Below are 15,554 nucleotides of genomic sequence, written 5' to 3'. Positions count from 1 at the left end.
GTCCATTTCTGGGCTTACCCAAAGAGTCCCCATCAAAATCTACCAACTCATAGGCCCCTTTTGCTAGCTTTCGCTTGACAATGTAGGGCCCATGACACATAGGAATGAATTTGCCAGCACCTAATTTATCGTTAGCTTGATCATATAATAGCACTAGGTCTCCTTCCGAAAAATTACGAGGGGTCACGTTGCGATCATACTGAGCTTTCATCCGTTTTGCATGAGTCTCAATTTCCAGTGCAGCATCGCGTCGAGTCTCATCTAATTGAGCTAAGCATAATAAACGCTTCTCCTCTTCAGAAGTAGCTGGAAGTAATTCGACAGCCATTTGAAGTGACGAGATTTCGCATTCAATGGGCAACACTACTTCCAAACCATAAACTAGTTGGAAAGGAGTGAACCCTGTTGATGTTTTCACTGAGGTTCGGTACGCCCAAAGCACGGAAAATAACATGTTGTGCCAATTCAACTGATGAATACCAGTGATTCGTCGGATCATGATAACTAAAACTTTGTTGATAGACTCAACCAGGCCATTGGCTTGTGGATAATAAGGAGTTGAACTATCGTGACGCAAACCAAGCTGGCCTGTAAGTTCTGTCATCATAATGTTTCGAAAATGGCGCCCATGGTCAGTGATTATCGCTTTTGGGACACCAAACCTAGCAATAATATGATTGAATACGAAAATCGCAGTTGTCTTGCTGTCTGCCTCGAATGTAGGCATCGCCTCAGCCCACTTAGTAAAATAATCAACCACAAGGATGATATACGCATGCCCCCCAGCCGAGTGAGGGTTACATGTAATAAAATCGATACCCCATTTAGCAAAAGGACCAACGGAAATTATAGGGTGGAGAGGAGTAGGTGGTGCGCGCATCTTGCGCTCAAACACTTGACAGTTGTGGCATTTTCGGACCGCAATGATACAATCTTTAAACATGGACGGTCAGAAGTAGCCAGCACGCAACACCTTCTGGGCTGTGGCATACCCAGACATATGACCGCCACACGCTCCAGAATGACAGTCATTCATAACCCTTTCTGCCTCTTCATGAGTTAAGCAATGACGAAAAACAAAATCTGCCCCACGATGATAAAGAGTATCTCCAATAATTTTGTACTGTTGGGACTGGAATCGAATTTTCCGACGTTCCGACGTTGAAGCTTCGGGCCGAAAGGATTGGGTTTGGAGATAGACGATTATATCCCCATACCACGGATCTAAAGTGCTGATGAGAAATAGAGATTCGTCTGCAATGGGTTCCTCTCCCACAGTTTCTGTGTCAGCATGCGGGAAATCACACATCAATTCCGCAAAAACTAAAGATTTCTTAGACTTAGACTTTTCAAATTCCAAATCGAACTCTTGCAGGATAACGATCCATTTAGAGTACTTGCCCCCTAGCAACTGTTTAGTCAAAATGTAAATCATAGGGTTGCAATCCGAAATGACTGTAGTTTTACGGAGAAGAATGTAGTGACGAAAATGTTGGACAGCTTGAACAGCTGCCAAGGCCAATTTCTCCACATGTGAATATTTCAGCTCAGTGGGATTTAACGTCCTACTAAGATAATATATCACATGTTCCGTTTCAAATTCATCTTCCTGTACTAAGACCATTCCGATGGTGGAATGAGCGGCGGCGAGGTACAAAAAGTAATCCTGGTTGTAGTTGGGAGGATGCAGCAACGGTGCATGGGTTAACGCGTGCTTTAGCGCATCAAAAGATTTCTGAGCTATCTCATCCCAAGAGAATTTAGCATTTTGTCGCAAAAACCGGGTAAAACCCTTGGTAATCTCGGCGTAGTTCGGAATGAATCGGCGTAAAAAGTTTGCTTTCCCTTGCAAACTTTGGAGTTGGTGCAGACTCGAAGGAGGAGGCAATTTGATGATAGCTTCGACCTTCGAGGGATCGACGCGAATACCGGCTTTTGAAACTACAAGTCCCAGCAATCGTCCCACTTCGATGCAGAAGACACATTTGTGTGGGTTCAACCGTATACGATAATGCCTACACCTCATAAAAATTGCTCGTAAATGGACAAGGTGATCAGCTCGACGTAAGGAGTGAGTGGGAAAATCATCGAGATATGGTTGCACAATGTGCTTGATGTCATGAAATGCATAATACATCGCCCTTTGAAAAGTGGCTCCGGCATTATTAAGCTCAAAAGGTAATTTGCAATAAGCAAATGTCCCCCATGGACAAATGAAAGCCGTTTTTGGTTGATTGACAGGTAGAATATTGATTTGGTTGTAACCGGAAAAACTGTCCATAAAGGAAAATATTTCAATGCTGGCACAATCATCAATTATTTGATCGATATAGGGCGTTGGATAGTGGTCCTTGGGACAAGCATGATTGATATCCCTATAGTCGATACATATTCTTATTGTTCCCTGTTTCTTGTTAACTGGAACAATATTCGATACCCAATCCGTTAACGGGATCGGATAAATGAAACCTACTTTCAACAGCTTCTCAACTTCTGCTTTAATTGCAGCCGCTTTCCGAGGGTGTATCTGACGCAGACGTTGTTGAACGGGTTTAGCATCCGAGTAAGTCTTGATCTCATGAACAACAATGGAGGGATCAATTCCTGGCATTTCCTCATAGGGCCAGGCAAACACGTCGTAGAATTCTTGAAATAGGGCCTTGTATGTTTGAATTTCGTCATCTGAACATGAGGCACCTATATGAATGTGTTCAACAATTCCGGGCTTTACTGAAATGTCAATGGGAATAGTGCGAGAAACGTTTCCCAAATTCAGCTCTGAATCAAGATGTTTTATTGGACTCTGAGCGTCTTTGACATATTCAGCTGTAAAGATTGATGAGAAATCGTTTTCAAAATGATCATCCTCAGGTAAAAACGAAGATCTATGATGGAGATCTTCCCATGGTAAATCGTCTACACACAGGACTTCACAAAGTTGTTCATCAGATGACACAACTTTGGGAAACGTTATTAACTCCGAGGTTGACGTGAAAAGAGATTCCTCACGGACCACATTCATTTGGTCGATTTTGGTTGAACTTGGGTCGGAAAAAGACAGCACGGCTTCATAGGCAATTTCATATGGACTCAAAGGCATTGCATCACCAAATGAGTCTATCTCAGATTCAGAAGGAACGATCCAAGGATCGTCATAAATAATAGTGTCTGAAGTAATCATATGAATAGATGCAAACGAAGACATGGCGTTGATTGGAGGAAAAGGAAAAGTTCCCAGTAAACCGGAATCTTTAACTAATCCTACGCCAACATCCTTATAAGGGATAGTCGTTTTACCGACATGCTGGATACTCTCTGAAGAGGCTAGGTCGGACCAAAAATAAGCCAGCTGGTCTATGGTTACAATCTTGCCATTGTGTGGAAACTTTATTACTCTGAAGACCGATGTCATAGCGTAAGACCAACTTCGACCCAAGAGAAGGTTGTAGTCTAGAGGGGCATCAACCACCTCCACATCTAGACTAACGGTTATTTCTTCAACCCCTATAGGAAAATCCTGTAAAATGCCAAACGGATGGAACCCACGGCCATCAAAGGCCTTAAGAATTGTCGGGGATTGGTTCAGCGAAGGAGAACCAAGCGATCTCCAACACTGAATCGACATAATACACGTGGAAGCTCCCTCATCAATTACAATCCGATGAATAGGCCTATTTTTTACTATCACTGGGATCTGGAAAGCCATCTGATGAGGCAAACGTGGTGTACTATTTTCTAGATCAAAGATTATCAGGTTTGGGTCCTGAACATCAACAGCTCCTATAGCCGACAAAAGTAATTTTCGCTGTGCTGGGCATGATTGCAGCACTTCTAAAGCCGACATTGCTGAAGGTGAAACAGCTAAATCTTCAACAATGTTGTAATTATAGGCCGATCTCACATGTGGATTGAAAGCAGACCTTCGAAGTACACCCTTGGCGGGCGGTTTGATTACTAAGTCAGGGTTAGGTTTCTCGATCTGTAGTGGATCGGAACCGGGAGCTGAGGTTGATGGATTTGAATGAGAAGATTCTGCTTCTTTCGATCCATCAATAGGACTTTTACTACCATAATCGTGTGATCGAGTCGCAATCCTTACATGAGACATCATCAATATGGGTTCTTCAGTGGTATTCGAGGAAGAACCTATCATCTTACTCTCTTGCTTTGGAAATGGATGTTTCAAAACAACAGGAGTTGAGGAACCTTTGACGATTTTCACAACCTCGGCCCGATGGGGGAAATCTCTTGTAAAATGATCCTCTTCACAAATAAGACAAGGATATCGAGGTTTGCGCTTTTCGTCATTGGTTTCCGACTTTTCTGTTTTCTCCTTTGGAGTCTTGTCTGGTTTATTCTTCTTCTTACCCTTCTTCTTCCCACCGGTTTTTGATTTAGCCGTAGATGACTCTACAGCGTGAATATCGGCAGAAATTTCAGGAGAAGACTCTCCTGTCGGGGAATCTGGTAAGGTTATAATGGGCGAAGAATTCTTTGAAGATTTCTTATTGCTTTTAGTATTTACCGTACCAATCATGCCATCAGCAGCATGAGATCCCGAAGGAGCAGCAACGATTTGATTTGACTTTGGAAGATTTGGGATCTTTTCATGTAATGTACCTGACTGAGTGTAAACTAAGTCAAGGTACCGTGCTTGAGCAATTACTTGCTCCTTAGTAACTACTCTGGCCTTAGCTACATCTTCAGTAATCTTCGGTAATAATGATTTAACAAACCATTCAGCTAAGATTTGGTCCGGGATAAAAACTTTCACTAATCACCGTCGACGTCTCCATTCATGTATATGATCGGAAATATAAGTGGACGTCGACTGTTTTAATGAAGTTAGTAGCTCCGTGCCATTATCATATCTGACCGGCAACTGAAAATGAGTTAGGAACGAGGTAGCTAACTGACTAAAATTGGAAAAAGAGGCTCGTGGTAACTCAATGTACCACTTGGCCGCGAGACCAATGAGCATACGCTGGAAATGACGTAAGCGGATCGAATCATTCGAGATGGAATTTAAAGCACACCAAAGATGGTAAGTCATCACATGATTGGACAGATCCTCTCCAGACTTACCTTCGAACTTGGGTATATCACTGGGAAACTTATTTGGCATTGGCGGCCAAAACGAAAGATAATTTATTGGATCGTTCATTAGGTGTGACAAGTCTGGTAAATCCAAAGTTGCGATAAACGGTAATTTCTGATTAGAATCCCTAAAACTCTGGGTCACAAGACCAGTCCCAGGAGGAGGATATCCTAGATAACTTGGAATAGGAATCGCATTCAGGATATTATATCCTCCTGGAAAACCAGGATTAACCAGACCATACTGGGGTTGCTGAGGTTGTTGATAAGTGTACCCAGGATACGGTTGATACTGGTAAACCGGCTGTTGGACAGCAGGCCCGTATTGGTACTGTCCCTGGTACGGTTGATAAGTGAATTGTGGTTGACTAGTGACAACCGTACTTAAACCAGGTTGTCCTACAGGCATCTGAGCCGTAGTTTGAATCATAGATCCAGAAAATGGTAAAGATGTCTGAGGAGTAGTTGCAGAGACAGTAGAAACCGGAGTTGTCGATACTCCAGAAGCAAGTGTGGTGGAAGGAGCAGATGTTGCGGTAGTTGCAGCAGTCGTTTGAGATGGAGTGCTAGGTGCAATTGGCGACTGAGTAACTACTGAAGGTACAAAAGTTTGAACATTAGATTGGACTGGTTGTTGGGATGGACCAGCAACTAAGGGTTTTCCAGCTTGAGATGACAACTGTACACTTGGCTGCAATACCTGTTGAACTTGCGATGGATCCCACACTATGTTCATTCCGGGGTATTGACCCATGACAGGTTGAGGATATTGAGGATATTGAGGGTAGGATTGATAACTGAAAGGCACAGTTCCCATACCTTGAACATATGATTGACCTTGAGGTGGTTGATAACCTTCACTCGAGTATTGACCTTGAGGTTGATAACCTTGAGGTAAATACTGATACTAGGGTTGACCTTGACCTTGAGGTTGATACCCTTGAGGTAAATACTGATACTAAGGTTGACCCTGGGGTACATATTGAGGCTGGGGTTGAACTTGAGGAATGTATTGTATTATGGGTACATATTGTCCTTGAGGTTGCCCCCCAGACGCAATTTGTGTACCTTGAGGTTGCCCCCCAGACGTTAATTGAGGCTGCCCCTCAGGCGGTAATTGGCCACCTTGAGGTTGAGAACCGGGAACTAAACCTGACATCATATAAATGTCTCCTACACCCAACGGTTTATTACCATTGTTTCCAGCTAATAACCCATGTTAAATGGGTTGAGGAGATGCTCCCGTAAAAGTACCAGAAAGTGACTGATACCCAGAGGGAACAGAAGGACCGCCGTACAAGAAAGATTCAGGAGATTGAGTGAACACGGACGACTGACCAGACATATTTATAGGAGTATAAATACCTCCAGGTGGAAAAGGAGTACGAGGTGGAGAAAAACTTATCCCTGAGTTGTCTAAATAATTGGTTAATGAAAGTTACCAAGTAGTACTTCTAGGAGGACTGTAAAAGATAGATTCACGCTCCCTTAGATCAATAGTAGGTTGATCTTCAAGGATAGATACGCCAAATTCTTCCTCTGGAGAAAGTTCTTCAATAGCTATCAAACCAGCAGGAAGATTTTCGGTGATAACTCTTTCTACCCTAGGTGAATCAGGTGCACTAGAAGTTGGAGTAACAGGTTCAGATACTTCAGTTTCTTCGCCTATATCACCAGTAGATGAAAAACTACCATCAAGCTCGGAAACTGCAACTGCTTTGGGATTATAACCTGTTTCTAGACCTTGGTAATCTGGATGGACTACCAACGACGATTCTCCTTCTTCAGTTGAACCTAATTTACTGCCACTAGGAGTTACAAGGACCTTCAAACCTTCGTAATGACTCAGGACCTCTTCAGGAGGTTCGCCCCGCAATCTACGGGACTTCCTCAACAAATCAGCCACGGTAACAATCTCAGGAGACTTACCCCGAAGTCTACGGGACTGTCTCGGTAATTCAACCACAGTTAAAAATTTTTAACTACTGCACATGCAAACAAAGTAAAATGTCAAAAAAAACCACCTAAAGTCTCTAAAGAACCAAACAAATTTGAATCACACGCCTAAAGAATCTAGGGCGTCAAACCATACACAAACAGTAGCCTTCCGGACTGAAAACACTAGTTGGAGATGAAACCCAACATCGCCGAATTCAGTACAGAAGTGGTGGGCGGAACAGTTACCCCGACAACCTGCTTAATGAATAGACCGGCACAAGTTCCTCCACTTTAACCGTCTCGAGTGAAGTGAACCCCCAAGAAAATCCAAGTGAGTCTAGCCGACGTTGGCTCCAGGTACAGTGGGATCTTCCCTCCACCGTCACCTCGGTAAAATCCTAAAGATAATGGTCACTAAGGTTACCAACAGTAACAAATGCACCAGGGGGAACAGTCTACGACCCGATAGCACACAAGGGCAGAGTAACAAGCTCAATCCCCTTGCCGGCGCCTTGACAATAATCCAAGGTTTACCGACAAGTGACCCCAGGCTCCTCGACAATAATCTGAGGTTTACCATTTGTAGTACGTGCATATCTGGCGTCTTTCCCAATGAAGGAGGATTGATCCCCTCACTGGTTCGGACACGGTCTCGTGCTTCTCCTTTAAGAGGAGCTTTCCCAGAGTACAAATGAAACAGTTGGATTTATCCTACCACAAGATGAGCTACTTTTTTGGTTTTGCTGTCTTGGAGAGTTAATTACTCTCCTACTCCAAGACACTAGCCTGATCTATATTGGTGTTTTAGAGCCCTAGTAAATAAAAAGTTACTAAATTGATTTTACTTTAAGCGTTAATTTTATGACTTTTCTTTAAGACAAAAGGTAGTGGAGATGAAACTGATGGTGTGTAGACTCAACCGAAATCCACTAAAAAGATGCACTTAGGATGATTTATACTAATTTTTCCTTTTTCAATGAATTACCTAGCTAAGAGAGTTGGAGAATGAAAAATTGATATAAAGACAACTTTCTTGGCAATGAAAATCAAAGAAACCAACTCTTTATCTTTTCAAAACATACGACACATGACCACTAATCACTTCACGAAAATTCCTTTTTCTTTCAAAGACTCAAATGCTACCAAAGCAAACTTTCCTTCAAAAGATGTTTTTTGTATTTTTCCCTAATTAATAAAGCATGTAAAACTTACTTTAACAAAAATCAAAGTTAAAAAATCTATGGCAATCAAATCAACTCAATTTCACTCAAAAGAAAAACTAAGAGAAATAAATCTAAAAGTAAATCTAATGAGGCAAAAGCCTACTAAAGATGATTCCTGGATGTTTTACTCAGTCAAAATGTAACTAAGGACTAGTTAATGCAGAACCAAAAACCAGTGAAAAACAAAAATCAAAATCTTTTGTTCTTTTTCTCAAGAATAAAATTCAAAGTTCAAACAACAAACTTTTTCGAGATTCGCAAAGAGAAGACGCAAAGGTAGGTCTCTCACAAAGATGAATTCTATGACAGGCCCGACTCCTAAGAGGATTGAACAAAACCAGGGAGATCCAAAGTTTGACAACCTCTAACGCCAAAGTCACTACAGGACCAGTTAAAAATCAAACCCTAAGGCAAAACCTCTATGAATTTCACTAAAACTCTCGACACTGACGAAACAAGCTTAGGTGAGTATTTATGGCAGAAAACAAGTGGATCTGGGCAGAAAAAACAAATTAAAAACAAAATCTAAAAGGCAAAAAGAAGAAAATTGAAATTTTCTTAATTTTGACAGGGTATGCAGGTGACCTGTTTGCACAGGTGCGGGTATGCTCTGTGCACAAAGCGACAGTGCGTACAAGTACGCACTGTGCTCAACGCAGAGGCTGCGTACTTCTAGCAAAACAAAGAAAAACTAAAATCTAATTTAACCCTAAGCTAGCCTACCCAAATACTCAGTCAGACAGCCAAAAACCAGAAAACAAACGACTTTTCTCAGATCAAAATTTCATACAAAGGAAAAAACATTCACATCAATGGATTCCCCAGTGGAGTCGCCATTTTGTCAAGCGGAAAGAGTCGATAGTGCGGACACAACCGACCTCCCTAGAAGCAAAAGCTTTCTAGTGACAAACCAGACAAATAAACATGACCTTTCTCTAAACATGCATTGAGAATACAAGTAATCAGGGGATCTTAACATACCTTTAGTCCAACGCTTTGTAGTAGTCCACCCTCGTCGATCTGGATGAGCTCCTCCTTCTCTTCGAAACCTGCATTCACTAACAAGCCAAAAGGTTAAATAGCACCTGATAAACTCATAAAATAATACATATCCATCATACAGACCAAGGAGTATATGAAACAAATCACGAATAACAATCTATTGAGAAAAATGAGTTCATTTGGATTAAGTGGAAACAAAAGGAACCATTACAACCTGAGCCTTGGTGTTGTGCAAGTCCCTCCTAGGGTCCAGCAAGAGTTTTCCTTTACTTTGATCAGCTCACCCACTCTTAAATAAGGCTAGGAAAGGATGGGAATCTCTCCTCTCAAGCTTTACAAGGGAGTCCTAATTCCAGCAGCATCTACCCTTAGGAATGTTCAGCTTTCAACCTCCCCTCCCTTTGGCCCAATGTCTGTATTTATAGTGCTCTAGAGGAAGTTATTCAGGTCCACCATCAATGGCATAAGCCCCTCTTTGGATGGGATAACTCCCCTCTTGATGGGATAAGTTCCTCTTTGGTAGGGATACATGAACCATCTGGAGGCGCTTCATACACGTCAAACAAGCTTCTAGAATGCTCTAGAAATGACCACAAGTAACTTTTTTGAAGTGAAACTTGCGCCTTTTGACCTCTACAGGAGTACGCACCCATTGCTTTATAGACAGAGCGTACAAGTACGCAGGTATTGTGAACTTGGGGTGCGTACACGCAGGTAAGGCTAAGAGAAACTGCGTACCCAGAGATATATAGATTTTTAATGACTTTCTCTCTTTCTTGGAGTTTGACATGGAGAGCAGAGGTATGCGGCTTGCCAAGGAGGATAGTATGACAGTTGATGGAGCCATACTAACTGCAAATAGTCATGGTGACAAATTTTAGTTTAACAATAGGGAGATCAACAAGCTCACTATTAAAGATAAATTTTCCATTCTTGTTATTGATGAATTGTTGGATGAATTACATGGAGCAATTTACTTCATCAAGTTGGATCTTGATTCACAATATCCTCAAATTAGAATGAAGGCTGAAGACATTCTGAAAACAACATTTAGAACTCATGAGGGTTGTTATGAATATTTGGTCATGCCTTTTGGCCTTACCAGTGCACCTTCTACATTTCAAGGTTTGATGAATTCCCATTTCAAAACCTTCTTTAGAAAAATTTTGTTAGTGTTTTTTGATGGTATACTAATCTACAACAAGTCTTGGAAGGATCATGTTCAACATGTTGACAGGGTGCTCAAACTATTGGAGAAGAAACAATTATATGAAAAAACCTCCAAATGTTTCTTTGGAATACAGGAAGTGGAATATCTGGGTCATATATTATCTCATGAGGGTGTTAAGGTAGACCCTAACAAAATTAAATCCATTAAGGAATGGAAAATCCCCACAAACATAAATCATCTTCGAAGATTTCTCAGGTTGATAGGTATTATTGCAAGTTTGTTAAGAATTATGGGAGAATAACAACACCTCTAACAACATTATTGAAGAAAGATGCATATTCTTGGACTCCAGAAGAAACTAAGGCCTTTGAACATCTTAAATAGGTAACGCGCCAAGCACCAGTATTAGCTACACCAGACTTCACAAAAACCTTTATTGTGGAATTTGATGCCTCACGAAATGGAATTGGTTTTGTTTTAATATAAGAAGGAAGACCCGTTTCTTTTGAAAGTCATTCAATCAAAGGAAAGTATATACACAAACCTATTTATGAGAAGGAAATGTTGTAATACTACATGCACTAAAGCAATGGCGACCTTACCTAATGGGAATACACTTCAAGGTAAAAACATATCATGATATTATTAAATACTTTTTCAAACATGTTGACGATGGTAGACCCACCAACATGTCAAGGGGATCTCCCATGTAAGAAGTTCCAATTAGACCTCAAACTATTTTTTTTAGGAGTCCCATCAATGGGTCATAAGGTAATTCCTTGACCGCGATGTCACATAGAGGCAAGTAAGATAACTCGATCAGTAGCAAAGGTGCAACTGATGCAGTGAGTCAAGGAATGAATATGATAGGTTCAAACACTTCAAAGGGAGAGGAAGGTGAAGGTGAGTTCCAAGTTGAAAGGGATCAATCCCAACTCGGCTAGGAACACACAACACAAAGGACATGCACAACTTCTGGTAGAGCAGTCGACATGGATGTGACAGTCACAACATACAAGGTAAGATAACACGAACAACACTCACGGATCAGTTCGAGATGAGTGTGACGATTGATATAACAAGGTTCAAAGAAAGGTATGTTTGATGTCTGGCAGAGCAGTCGACATGGACGTGACAACATTAACAACATATGCAGCACATTAACAACAAGATTCATATAATTGCATGTGAATTAGTTGATACAAAAGTATGTAAGCTAAACAACATATATCATTAAGGCAACCAGAGCAGTCCAACTACAATAACAACATATGCATGAAAATACGCTACCTATTATTATTAGAGAAGTGTAAGTCACAATCATGCAATACACCATGCAAACTTGCTAGCCCCAACAGTGGAAAGTTACAGCCACATCCGCCTGCTCCTCCAAAGAGATGTACTAGCTCCGTGTAGTGGAGAAGCCAAGGCACATTACAATATTGTCCAAGTCTTCTTCAATATAGTCTTAGTAGAAGTTTGGCTGACCAAAGCCTATACAATGAGTTATGAGGGATGATTTATAGCAAAGGGTGGGGTGACCCTTAACATTCCCCTTTGTGAAAGTTCAACTACCCTCATGACTCTTCACCTACTCTATGACTGTTACATTCACTCTTGACACTTGACTTACACTTGACATGACTCAACATTACAATGCACATGTACCCATGTGAACAACAACTTGAACAAGCCAAACTAGATACCACTATGACTTAGAAAACTATAGAAGTTCATCTACTCGACATCCTCATGCTAATCAACAATAACATATTGGTGCCAAGATTGGTAGTCTCTGATATTGTCTGTGTGTTCCGTTCTGACATTCGTCTGGAACCTGAACCTTGCCTCCATGAAATTCTGGTACACTGCTTGGGTTCCTCTGTCCAACTCATCAGAAAGAATGTGCATCATTGTCCTCAATGTGGCCGGACCAGCAACATACTTGCGCATGATGTCTGCGCTGATAGGCAAGTCTGGACTGGTGGCGACACGCATCAACTCATCGAAGTACAAGTCAAGCTCCTGTTGACCTGCTTCTTGGTCTTCGCTTGGGTGAGAGTCCCAAGTGATGGAATCACATATGTGTGCACAACAACCTCCATGCTCTTGAATACTCATGCATGGGAAGCGTATATGCCAGTGATGAGTTGTGGTAGGTCCTCATAGTTCTAGATCTGACTCCAAATACGTGCATGGAGCTCGACCACATTGGCCTTCATCATCTTTGGAAAATGAAGCGGGGCTCCTTTATACTTCATCATCCATGCTCGCATGCTATCAATGACAGCATGTATGTTCTTCAAGATGCGAGCTCTTCTCACACATGGATGTTTCCATCTGTGAAGATGAACGACTACTTGATGCATGGTACCGAACTTGGAGTACAATTCTCGCATAACCGTGTCCAAGGACAACACTTCCTCCAGTATTTCCTTCTTCAGTTTAGCTCAGGCAGACATTGTCACCAAGTCTCCTCCCTGCTTGGCCACCTGTATTTCCTCCGTCATTCGCTCATTCTCATCTATGAGGATGTGAAGACTGGAGCTAGTGGCTTCGGCATACACTCTAGTTTCATTGGCCAAAGTAGTTGGGTCCTTGTGCACATCGGTCACGATCACTTGTTCTTCAATTTGCGCAGGGGATGTTTGGTCCTCCGGAGTTGGTACTCTGTCAGGGTGCATAACTCTATGTTGAGATTCATCAAAGGAGTTGTTGCACATCTCTGCTTCCAGTTGACCACCAAGGATCTCAGTGCATCCTTGGTCATTCGAGACTTGCTCATCATCTGGATGCATGGAAGTGGGCAAGCCAACCTCTCTGTGGTGAGGCATGAGGTTGGTATCATGTTCCAACTCCTGTTGCTCCATGTCTGCATCCAATTGTTCAAAAGCTTGTTCTATCTCATGAGCAAAGTATTTCCCCTGCAAGCGTTCACCTGTTCACTTGATGCCAGTTCTTCAGAAGAATCAACTACTTGTATGGTCATTGCTCCATCTATCTGCATGTGATGTGCCCCCTACTGAATCTGTTACTGTTGCGCTTCCTTCTCATGTGGGAACAGCTTTTGTTCTTTCTAGAGTTGCTCCCTCAACTCATGCAACCCCTTTTCTGCTTCTTCCATTCTCTTCTGATCCCTTTTCCTTCACGCGATTCACTTGTCATGTTGCTACCTCTTCTGTTGAATAGCCATAGCTTCTTGTTATACATTTGGATCTAATCAAAACTTGAAGCTTTGTTCCTCCTCCATGCGGTTGACAATATTTCTCTTCCATTTTTCACGCGGAAGTATGGTTGGCTCTGCTGCCTCTGCTATTGCTGCTACTGCCTGTGTTCTCCGTGGTGCTGCTTCATGCTGATGTGCTAACCATTCTATGGTGAAACCAAACTATTCATTGGGTCTGGAATGATGGTAACAATACCTCCATGTGTCTTCCTCAGCCCAATGAAATGCACCCTGGATCCAATTGAACTTAACGCTCATGCAGTGATCCTTCACAAAGCAATGTGGGTCATACGGGTTGAAGCTTCGGAGGTCGAATGGGTACTTCCTCATTTGTTCAGCTTCAACATCCACTTGCTTGATGCTCTAGATCTCATACAACCCAATCCCCAACCGGGTAGTGGGCCAAGGTGCCTTCTTATTACACTGCAACCTAGCTGTTAATCCCGCTCAGATATGATACGTTACTTCCTGCATGACAAGCACATCCAAAGCAAAATTTGGTAGAACATGTGGAGGATTCTCCGCACTGAACACTCGGATGAATGTGTTGTCCGGTGAGGCATACCAATCTGCAATGCCTAACAATGCCTTCATCACTTCTTCTAACATGGAGGGTGAATCCTGTTTGAATATCAACCTGTACAATGGGGTGACAAGATGGTCAGACGACCGTTTCATCACTCCTATGAATTTGCACTCGAAGAATAGTTTGAAATATGTGCTCACAATAGTTTTCGTCGATGACCATGCCCACTCTAAGCCTGGGAACTCATGTCGGGCACAAACTGCATCTAGAATGTAGGTGGACATATAAATCTCTACATGCATGCCTTTGGGCGAGTGTTAAGCCTTCATGAGTTTCTCCTTCAGCTGATGAGCCAATATGCCAGACTAGTTGTGTGGTCTTCCTTCTCTAGCCAGTTGGTCCAGTGCGACCACCCAACTCTAAGGGAAGGTCTAAGTGCTTGCTTGGACACTCAGTCGATATGCGAATATGAACAAGTATTCGAATGCCTTCCTCAATATCTTTGTCTTATAGATCCAATTAGGGGTCATCTTGAAACAATTTGTCTCCTTTACCCAATCCTTTATAATATCTCTAGAGTGGCCTCTGCTATTGGGCAAGCTGAACGGAGGGGTCATGACAGTCATGGGCTCATCCATCCAATACATCTCATCATAATATCGTGCCCAGAAGGTTGCAAGCTTCATCCCACTTGTTAACGCTCGAATCTGCCTCAGGCTGAGGAAGGAAAAACTCAAGGCAACATCATACCACACTCAGCCTCGTAGCTAGCCGTACGAGGACAGGAGAGGGCTCTCTCCGGGTCTGTCTCGGCAAACAAGTTTTCAAAGGGGCTGAGATGACTCAAATTTAATACTGATTTTAGGCTAGTAAATTGATAGAAAGTGGTTTAATAAATGATGGGGTTTTCTGCGCAGCGTGGTACCAAGAACAGCGTGAGAAGAGATTTAATCAAAGGCACAAATTATTCCATAAGGTGAGGTAGGAGCAAAATTTAAGAATTAAATTGAGATTAAACGGAATGGCAAGACTGCTGAGAAGTCACCAAGGGCATGTGTGATGAATCCTTATCAAACAGAAGAAAGCATTAAATATGAACACTTCCTCAAGACAGAGCAAATAAATTGAATTCTGTCTTTCTCACTTAAAAGTATTCATTTAGAAATGATTATGAAATGAAATGGAAACATTACAAAGACATATGAGACAGAAGAAAAACATATGCTAAACTTTACGCCACAAGAATCTTATAAAACAGAGCTGGGCCATTTAATTAATCTCTTTCATTCAATTGTACAATGAAATGCTCTGTTCTGCTCCACACACCTCTTAGAATTCTCCCACTAACCCTTTACAAATGTTTTTTAATAC

The sequence above is a fragment of the Pinus tabuliformis genome, chromosome 1_2 (assembly GCF_031772625.1).
Source record: "Pinus tabuliformis cultivar Carrire ecotype Pingquan chromosome 1_2, CPIR1, whole genome shotgun sequence".
Classification (NCBI taxonomy): Eukaryota; Viridiplantae; Streptophyta; class Pinopsida; order Pinales; family Pinaceae; genus Pinus; species Pinus tabuliformis.
This window is presented reverse-complemented; position numbering follows the sequence as displayed.